The sequence below is a fragment of the Tasmannia lanceolata genome, unplaced genomic scaffold (assembly GCF_043159265.1).
Source record: "Tasmannia lanceolata isolate RefF3 unplaced genomic scaffold, GAP_Taslan_0.1 ptg000016l, whole genome shotgun sequence".
NCBI lineage: Eukaryota > Viridiplantae > Streptophyta > Magnoliopsida > Canellales > Winteraceae > Tasmannia > Tasmannia lanceolata.
Genome location: NW_027518693.1, coordinates 4,134,999 through 4,145,214, shown reverse-complemented (window position 1 = coordinate 4,145,214; position 10,216 = coordinate 4,134,999). Strand labels below are relative to the sequence as shown.

Here is a 10,216-nt window from a genome sequence, read left to right as displayed (position 1 = left end):
ACCGATTTTGATAACAGCACTCATAGTTAATGTGTTAATTTGACATCCAGGACAAAAGATAAAGGAATTTCCGGTGCTTATTATTTGATGGAAGCATCCTTTATTCCTTTTATTCTAATTGAATATAATATATAAGTGTATATATGATCACTGAGCATATCTTTTGATAGTGGCACGCTCTTTTGTTTATGCATACGTAGACACTCATATAGATAAAGGCACCTTGACAATTTGACATGTACTGTTTACATACATATTGACATACTGTAGACACCCCATTTTGATCGGACCCAAAACCCCCAAAATCGAATAAAGTCCCAAAATTCGAGTCCTAAAATCAAATCCAAAGTCTCCCAGAATCAAGTCTCAAGTTCCCAAGATTTCCTATTGTAAAGCCCGATGAATGATTTTTCATAGCCTAGATGGTCCCCTGATCCCATTTATATCATTTATTTGGAGGCCCTGGCCTTCTCTCTCATTTTCTGAAATTTACAAAAATTACGAAGTACCCTAAGTTTTGGTATTGGCACTCCTCTATTGAATCCCCGGGTTCCAATGTATATCGGCACGGTCTTATTTTGATATTTTTAGTAACCCAATTTGTCTTGAGATTTAAAAATTATCAAATAGCTTTTACATTTTTCCAAAGCACTCCACAAATGAGAAAAGACAAGAAGGGAGAGTGTAATTATCAAAATATGGATGTGCCAATATCATTCCTCTTTTTTTTTTTTTAAGGGAATGAAGTGATAATAAAAAAAGTCAAAATGAATATTCATTCCCTTTGGCTCTGTTCACTTGTTTTCTAGCAGCAGGAAAAGAATCTGACGTGGAAAACTGAAAAAGAAAGGAAAAGAAACTGTGAGAAAATTCATTTTGTGAGAAAATTCCGTTGTTCACTTGGCTGAGAAAGGAAAAGAAAGTATGCAGGGAAAGTGGTTTTCTTAGGAAAGTGATTTTCTCACCCTTTTGGTGAGAAAATTTAGAGGGAAAGTGCAAGAAAGTTCGTTTTCCACCTGTGTAATTATGCTTTCCCGAGAAAACAAGTGAACGGCTGAAAATGTCAAATCATGTCCAATCACGGGAAAATTTGACTTACTTTCTTTTCCTTCCCTTTCTCAAGAAGGCAAGTGAACAGAACCTTTGTTCTTGCTCAAGACACCCCTTTTTGGAAAAAGATGGCCATGAATGACATGAAATGGGGTTGCCTGCAAAGAAACGGGGTTAAGAATATCACTGTTACCCATATTTCACCCGAGCCACCCCCCTTGTAGAGTAAAAGAGCAGTATTAAATACATTGAGAGGGTTGTCCAGGGCAAGAACAAGGGGTGTGAATATATCATTGCCCGTACTATAATCACTCGAATGAGGGTTTCCAAGTGGGGGGGTTCCTCATTATTTTCTTTTGGGTGAAAACCCTAGCCACAAAACGAAGGAAGGAGGTCTCTCATTTGGCAGAGAGAGAGAGAGAGAGAGAGAATTTCTTTCTTGTCATTTTACTCGAAAGAATTTGGAGTTCAGATTTAGAAGAGTTTATGGCCCCTGATTTGATATCAATTTCTTACAGTTTTGATTGTCACCAAACTTGCTCATCTAGCTAACAACATCATATATGTTTGGGTGGCTGCTGAAATGATATTAATACAATTCGTTTTGAAGAATGATAACAAATTTGTTTATGATCAGATAATGGTAGTGAGTCTGCTAGTTATAATCGGTTGAGACATCAGCACCCTTTAGCTATGATATTGGCATTATATTTGTTTACTTTAGTGTGTTTTGAAAATGGCCTACACACTCTCTCTTTCTCCTCACCTTCTTGATAATGGCAATCCTCACCTCCTTGATATGGCAGCCATCATACCCTTGATAGTGGCAGGCCTTTCACCTCCTTGATATTAGCAGCCCTTTCATCTTTGATAATGGCAGCCCATACATTTTTTATAAAGCAGCCCACATATCTTTTGATAATGGCAGCCCCCACATGTTTTGATATTGGCAGCCCACACCCTTGATATTAGCAGCCCTTGCCACTTTGATATGAGCAGCCATATCATCACTTTGATAATGACAGCCCTCTTATGGGTTTGATTTTGGCAACCATATTTCACTTTCATAATTACAGCCACGATGGTGTTTGTAAATGCATAAATTAGTGGGCGTGAATTGGAGCAGCTTGCCTGAATGATATGTGATAATGTTCACATTTGTGTGTGTGTGTGTGTTGTCTGTGAATGTATGTAAGGTGTGTGAATGTGTGTGTATGTATATATGAGGATATGTGAGTGTATGTATGTATATGTGAGAGTGTATGAAGTGTCCGTGTTCATGAGGGTGTGTATGTGTGTGTGAATATATATGAATGTAAGTGTGTGTTGTATGTGAGTGAACGTGTATAAGTGTATGTGTGTGTGTGTGTGTGTTTTGTGTACGTGTGTATGTGTGTGTTAGTATGTGTCTGTGAATATGTGTGCGTGTATGTGTGTATGTGTGTGCGTGTACGAGTGTGTGTGTGTGTGTCACAGGTTCATGCATGAGAGAGCAGTCACATCATGCAACAGCTTGCCTGCGAAATGCCTTCTACAATGGTCCCTAGCAAATCCCACTTTAGGGATATCATTATAAATTAAGAGAAATGATATATCCGCCCCTTTTGATTACTTGGGACACCCAGGAGTAGTGGACGTGGCAATCAACCACGCCATTGAATCCTTATGGCATGCAGTACATCCGCCCCTCTACAGCCATTGAATCCTTATGATACACGGCTACTTGGTGTTCCACTATTAGTGTTGCCACACTTGCAACTGCCATGTTAGAGTCCATGGCTGCAACGATCACCACAAAAAAATTCCAATGCAGAGAATGAATAACGTTTTCTTCGTACCTACATAGAGTATGCACTTACATACTATATATACTTTGAACAATATGGTTCACCTATTTGTACTTTGAACAACGTTTCTTTAGAACCTCTTATATTTTAATATTTTATATTATTGGATTTTTTTTAGGTAATAAAAATAAGATAATCCCGACTTTACACATTTTCTTTATGAGGTGATTTCATCTCTGTCACGACTAAGTGCATCGCCCAAAATCAGCCCATTAACTCTCTCGTGTGTGGCTGAGATTAAAACAATGGTTTCTTAGTTAGACTAATCTCAGTCATTCATAGGAAACTGCATGGGCTGATTTGAGGTGACAGACTTCGTTGCAACATAGGTATCTTTATAGCAATTACACACCTTGTATTTTTAAACTTTGGCTCTTTCTTTATAGCACCGTGCGAGCGGTATCACCCTTGATATTTGATCCAACAGCAGCCCACTTTTTAAGAGGCTGGTGTTGGATCAAATATCAAGGGTGGTACTTCCATCGTACCACTCACACCGGACTTGACGGTCAGGCACCATATAATTTCCCATTTTTCACATGGGTATGTAGTGAACAATCAAAATCAAACACGCCCTTGTGTGCATGTTACGCTTGGTTTTTTCTTTGTAGTAAGCCTGGCTTCTAGATCAATCAAAATCAAAGACTTTGACCAATTGTGTGCACATTAGGCTCATTTTTTCCTCCATGTCTAAGAACAAAGACTTTGACCAATTGATATAGTGGCTTAGACTTCCTTCCTTTAACTATATAATTTATAATATAATATAAAGGGATTTGCTAGCGTACAACACAGAAGGCATTTTGCGGATGGTCTGTTGCATCTGACAGCAGCCACCTCATTAATGAAGACAAAATCTGCTTAAAAGTGAGCCTATGTGGCTTCTGTCAGATGCAACAGACCATCAGCTAAATCCCTTCTGCGATGGACCCTAGCAAATCCCTAATATAAAATTACAAGGCCTATTTAGCAGGAGAGGAAATTGACGGAGGGAAGTAGTAGTAGTCTCCGACCATCTTCATCCTCTCCAATCTCCCTGTCAATCTCTACTTCCCACACTATGAATTTCTTAATCTTATCCTTCACCTCAATCCTCCTCTTATCCTACGCACCCCCTCTTTTTGTTTCCCTCACCTTCACCGAATTCATGTACCCAAACTTCACACCCCCCTCCTTCCAAGGCTCCTTCCTCTCCTCCCCAAATGGAACCTTCCAAGCTTCAATCTTCGATCCTCTCTCTCAACAATCCTACTTCTATCTCTTAATCCTCCACGTCTCCTCCAATACCATCTTCTGGTCCGCTAATCGCAACCGTCCAATCTCCAGAAAAGGCACCATGTCTCTCACTCAATCCGGACTCTCCGTCTCCGAATCTAACGGCACCGTTTACTGGTCCACCCCTACATTAAATTCCCCCGTAACGGCGTTACAACTTTTAGAAACCGGGAATCTTCTCTTACTCGATCGATCCAACGGTTCTCTTTGGCAGAGCTTCGATCATCCAACCGACACGATCACAATCGGACAAAAATTCTACATCCACACCCCACCCTTAGCTAATTCCGTTTCACATACCGATTTATCGGCCGGAGATTATCAGTTTTCAATTACGAATTCCGTTTTCGATTCCTATTCAGATTCCTATCCCTATTCCTATTCCAATTCCGTTTTACTATGGAGAGGAATGGAATACTGGAGAATATCTAGGGATCCTCGCGCATCTTGGCACTCTCATTCTGAATCTAATATCTCTTATTTACAAATGAGCAATTCTGGTCTGTTTTTTTTTTCCGGCGACGGAATTACTGTTGTTTGGTCGGTGACGTTACAGGAAACAAATTTCCGGATCGCGGTTTTGGATTCCACCGGAAAATTCAGTGTCCGGAGTCTCTACGGAACTACTTGGAATGAGGAATTTGCGGCGCCATCGGACAATTGCTGGCTGCCATTATCGTGCGGTCCGATCGGACTCTGCACCGTTGGATCGAATTCCATGTGTTCGTGTCCATCCTCGTTTTATTCGGCTTCTAATGGTGGTTGTTTACCGGGAGGTGGGTCTGAATTGGCAAACCCTAACTGTAGTTCAAATGGGTCGATTTCGTATATTGGACTTGGAGGTGGTTCTCAGTACTTTGCCAATGATTTCTCAAATCCTACGGTTTCTGGTTCGGATTTTTCGGCCTGCAAAGATCTGTGTAGTAAGAACTGTTCTTGTTTGGGGTTTTTCTATACTAATTCTTCTTCTTCATGTTATATACTTGAAGATCAGTTAGGTTCAATGTTCTATAGTGATACAGTAGAAAAGGATAATGTGGGTTATATTAAGACATTTGTTACGTCGAGCTCGAATGGCAATTCGGGCGGAGGTTTTCGGATCGCCGCGTTGATCCTCTTGCCTAGTACAGCGTTCTTTCTAATTATGATTCTTGTAGTTGTGGTGCTGTGGAGAAGATCAAGAAACTCAAAAATCCCAGTGGATGAGTTTGATAACATCTCAATTCCAGGGTTGCCTGTGAGATTCAAGTATGAAGAACTGGAAGCAGCGACGAATAATTTCGAAAGTCAGATTGGATCGGGTGGATTTGGATCGGTTTATAAGGGTACACTCTCAGATAAGACCATCGCCGTGAAGAGGATCAACAATGTTGGCATTCATGGGAAGAAGGAATTCTTGACTGAGATTGTGATAATCGGAGGAGTTCGCCATATTAACTTGGTAAATCTGCTAGGATTCTGCGCACAAGGAACAGAAAGGCTTCTGGTTTACGAGTACATGAACAAAGGTTCATCGGACCGAGCCCTTTTCGGGGCAGGACCAGCTTTGAAATGGCAAGAGAGGATGGGAATTGCATTGGCTACGGCAAGAGGGCTCGCATACTTGCACGGAGGATGCGGACGCAAGATCATTCACTTGGACATTAAGCCCGAGAACATTCTCCTACATGATCATTTTCAAGTGAAGATTTCGGATTTTGGGTTGTCTAAATTGATGAGCACAGAGCAATCTAATATATTCACCACCATGAGAGGGACTCGTGGGTACCTAGCGCCAGAGTGGCTGACAAACGCCACGATTTCAGATAAGACCGATGTGTACAGTTATGGTATGGTGTTATTGGAGATTATAAGAGGGAGAAAGAATTGCCCAGCTCGAACCCAGTACATTTATGATCAGACTAATGAAGGGTTCTCATCATTGTCATCTTCTTCGCCTCCTTCCATTTACTTCCCATTATTTGCATTAGAAATGCATGAGCAAGGGCGGTATCTAGAGCTCGTCGATCCAAGATTAGAGGGGCGAGTGACGGATGAGGAAGTAAAGAAGCTAGTTCAAGTTTCATTGTGTTGTATTCAGGAGGAACCGATGCATAGACCGAGTATGGCGAATGTGGTGAAAATGTTGGAAGGGGGGATCGCGGTAGGCACGCCAAGGGTAGAGTCCTTGAACTTCTTGCGGGTCCACGGTAGGCAGTCCACCGAGCCCACATTGCTCAATCGAACACTCGCCGATACTTCGTTAACAACCTCGACTAGCGGCACATATAGTACCAATTCTTACCTTTCCTCGCAGCAGATCTCCGGTCCGAGATAGCGCTCCAATTCCACGAAAGAACTGTTACATGGTTTCAACTTTGTAGTCATGGGAAGGAGTCCTGTTTGAATGTACATTGGTTTTGCATTCTATACAAGTCTGGTTCTTGTTGAGGGCAAGGAGAGAAATCTACGTCAGATTACTTTCCTTTTTACTGAAATGTGGTGTGAATGAGCCTCGATAGCTTTATCAAGTGAAATGAGTGTATTGTAAAGGTTTTGTTTTGGCTTCCCTCTAAATTGGAACACTATATTGGATTTGGTTTTAGCCTTGTAAAATCTCCATAGCAGGGATACTTGATTAATAAGCTTGATGGTTTTGCAAAATGGCTTGAAGGTTGTTAGCTGTTCTTTAGAAGGTAGATGAGCAATACTAAGCACAGTCCCGACTATGTTGATCATTGTTACATAAAGCAATGATCTAAATCCCCAATCTTGGCAATCTAAGTTTGAAAAACCATGATTAAAGTGGTTATTGGTTTTCGGGATGCCGTTTGTGATCTTCCACTATGATCCACGCTCCAATTGTTGCCATTACTTTGCTCTGAAGACTTTTAGGGGTGCAGCTCGGGTCGGGTTGGATCAGGTTGAGGCCAAACCCGAGTTAGCATTCCCTCAACCCTAACCTGACTCAATCCTAGATCTAGAATTGCCTTTTGAAACCTAATCTTGCACTAAAAACATATTTAGAATGCTAGTTACTCCGCTTGCCTTCCATGTTTGTCAGTCCAACATTCTGTGACATTTGTAATTCTTATGGTACTTTTCATTGTGGCCTGGGGTTCACGGGTTTGAGTCACGGAAACAGCCTCTCTGCAAAGCAAGGGTAAGGCTGCGAACATCTAGCCCTCCCCTATTTCACACAAAATACATGTTTAGCAATCATGGAAATTTTTTTCCCTCCAAAAACAATTTTTAAGGTATACTACTTACTAGCTCCTTCTCAGGTAAAAATTAATTCAGGTACAACTTTCAAACTACTAGTAAATCTTTATGAAAGTTTTGCCTTTTAAATTTTTACCTTAAAAAAGCATTACCAAACCTTGAAAAAAACTTTCTTTGAGGAACTTTTTTTCACCTTTGGCCGGAATTTGATATTTCGATGCAGTATTTATTGTAGTTGACAATATATTTGTAGTCGTCAATTGGAAAAATAAAATTCCTTCACAGCATCTCTTTGAGTGGGACAATACCAGCTGAAGCTCCACATTCCCTTGTCCTTTCATATTAAGCTCTTCTAATCTGGTTGTTAAATGCTGTTATAATTCCTAAAATGCTATCAGAAAACAAGAATGGTACGTTCTTCGTTCTTCAACACCGACTCGATTTACCTTTTTCTTTCATTTTTCCGCTCCAACGGATTCTCGCCCATTTTGCCCAGTCTAAAAGAATGGGAATAAGAAGTGTTGGAGAACACACCCTCTGGTTCTCTTTGGACACTGCAAAATTTGGTTCCCATTTGCAAATAGGGCTTAGTGTTCCTGCTCGGTCGAGCAGATAACGTTATCTTCTCAGTCCGCCATAACCACAGTGGGCCCACATTGTTTGGGTGATTTAAAGCATTCATTTGATGGGCCCATATTGTTTGGGTGATCCAAAGGATTCATTTGATGGGCCCTCAGATAGATAATGTGTGCCCAGAAAATCAGCTCCATAGGATCATCCCAATCCTTTGAACTGTGGAGGTATAAAATGGACAGATTTGTGGAGGTTTATACCGTCCAAACCTCCACAAATCGAAGGGTTGGGATGATCCTATAGAGCTGATAATTCGGCCACACCCTATCTATGTGTGGATCCATCAAATGAATTGCTTGCATCACCCAAACAATGTGGGCCCCCACTTTTTTGTCCGACTTAGCAGATAAATCAACCGAGCAGAATCGCGTTTCTGTTGCAAATATGATCATTTGAAGTTAATCCTAATTGAAAATGAAACATTAAGGGGCTGTTTGTAGGGCTGCAACTCGGGTCGGGCGGGTCGGGTATTGGAGAACCCAACCCTACCCAAGAAATATCTCGGGTTGGGTCGGGTCGGGTTTTTTTTCGGAAAACCCACGATTCCCAAGCCCGGCCCTACCCATGATAAATCTCGGGTCGGTTCGGGTCGGGTCGGGTTTTTTCACGTTGACGCAATTTTTTAAGGAAAATTCTTGTTTGGCAAGGCAACTCAACTCATAGAAGCAGAAATTACACTCACATTACACTTGAATCAAACAGTGATGTAATTACACTCACATTACACTTGAATCAAACAATGTTGTAATTACAATCAAACAATGCTAAATGAAACACTTGAATCAACTCAACTCATAGAAGCAGAAATTACACTCACATACAGTAACAGTGGGTGCGTGGGTTTTCACTTTTAACTTTTAACTAACAATAGAAAAAAATGTACATACTATAACTTATGTAACTCGGGTCGGGTCGGGTCGGGCCCCTTCAAACCCGGCTCGACCCAAGATTCATGCGGGCTTTTGAATGCTAAACCCGGCTCGACCCGAAACCCATGAAACCTGAACCCAACCCAGGGTATTTTCGGGTCGGGTCGATGCGGGTCGGGTAAAACCCGGCTCGAGTTGCAGCCCTAGCTGTTTGGATGTAAGAAAAAGTATTTTCAATTTTTTTCCATAAAAAAAGAATTTGACGTGTTTGGTAACCTCATTTTCCATGAAAATATTTTCCAAAGTAAAAAAAAAAATCATGTTTTCCCGGCAAACTACAAAACCTACTTACCGTTCCTTCCAATTTCATGTCCCACAACGAATGGATGATCCTGACCACTCGAATGTTTTAGGGAAGTGATATTTTTAGGGAATGGATATCCGCACATTTTATGGGTGCATCGGAGAAATGTTTGTGAACAAGAGATCAAAAGGGGCGTAAATATCACTTCTCGATTTTGGAAGTATCGAGTCTAACTAATTCCTGTAATGCAACCTTTTATGGGTGCATCGGAGAAATGTTTCCGCCATTTAACTGGAAACACGATGAGGAATATGAGATGGGAAAAATGTTTATGAACAAGAGACTGTTTATGATGGAAGATAATAAGATCATGGAAGCACTTATTTGCACCGGCTGCAAGCTATGCGGTTTTCCATTGGATTCTGGGTATGAAAATGCAAGATCTCTTCATTTAATCTCTCATACTTTTGAACAATGATTCCATTTTCAGTTCATAATGAAACAGGTCTTCGCTAGAGAAAAATGCAGTTCCACTCTACTGTCAGAAAAGTTCTAATCACCTCCATGTTGTTTGCTTGATATATCGACCATTCATGGTGAGGGCATCCCTAACTCTTTTCACTGTCCTTAAACTACCATCTTTAGAAATAATGAATATAACACACATTCAGAAAGTTAGCTAAATCTGTTGGTTGTCTTTGGAATTATTTGAACACTCGTGGCTCTTCATAAAAGCGTCCAAGAAGTGTGACGGTGATGAGACATCTCTAACACAACATGCCAACGAAAACCAACTCTTCATGCAGCACTTTTGTTTTTAGCGGACGGCAGAAATATTCATAATATTTTGGAAATGATCTGTGTCTCCTTTGCAATTTCATATGAAACTGTTGATTTTCATATAGACTACAACTTGCTTCCAGAAAAAATAAATTATAATATCATTAGAGTCTGGTTTATTGTAATTGTAAAGTTTGCTTAGCTTTGAGAAGTCAACATTGGATATTTGAATGATTGTTCATTTGTTTCATTAGCTT

General features: G+C 40.6%; 1 pseudogene; it reads left to right on the top strand.

The window, feature by feature from the left end:
• Positions 1–3,704: 3,704 nt before the first annotated feature.
• LOC143848526 (G-type lectin S-receptor-like serine/threonine-protein kinase At5g35370 pseudogene) lies at positions 3,705–6,600 on the top strand (annotated as a pseudogene).
• Positions 6,601–10,216: the final 3,616 nt, after the last annotated feature.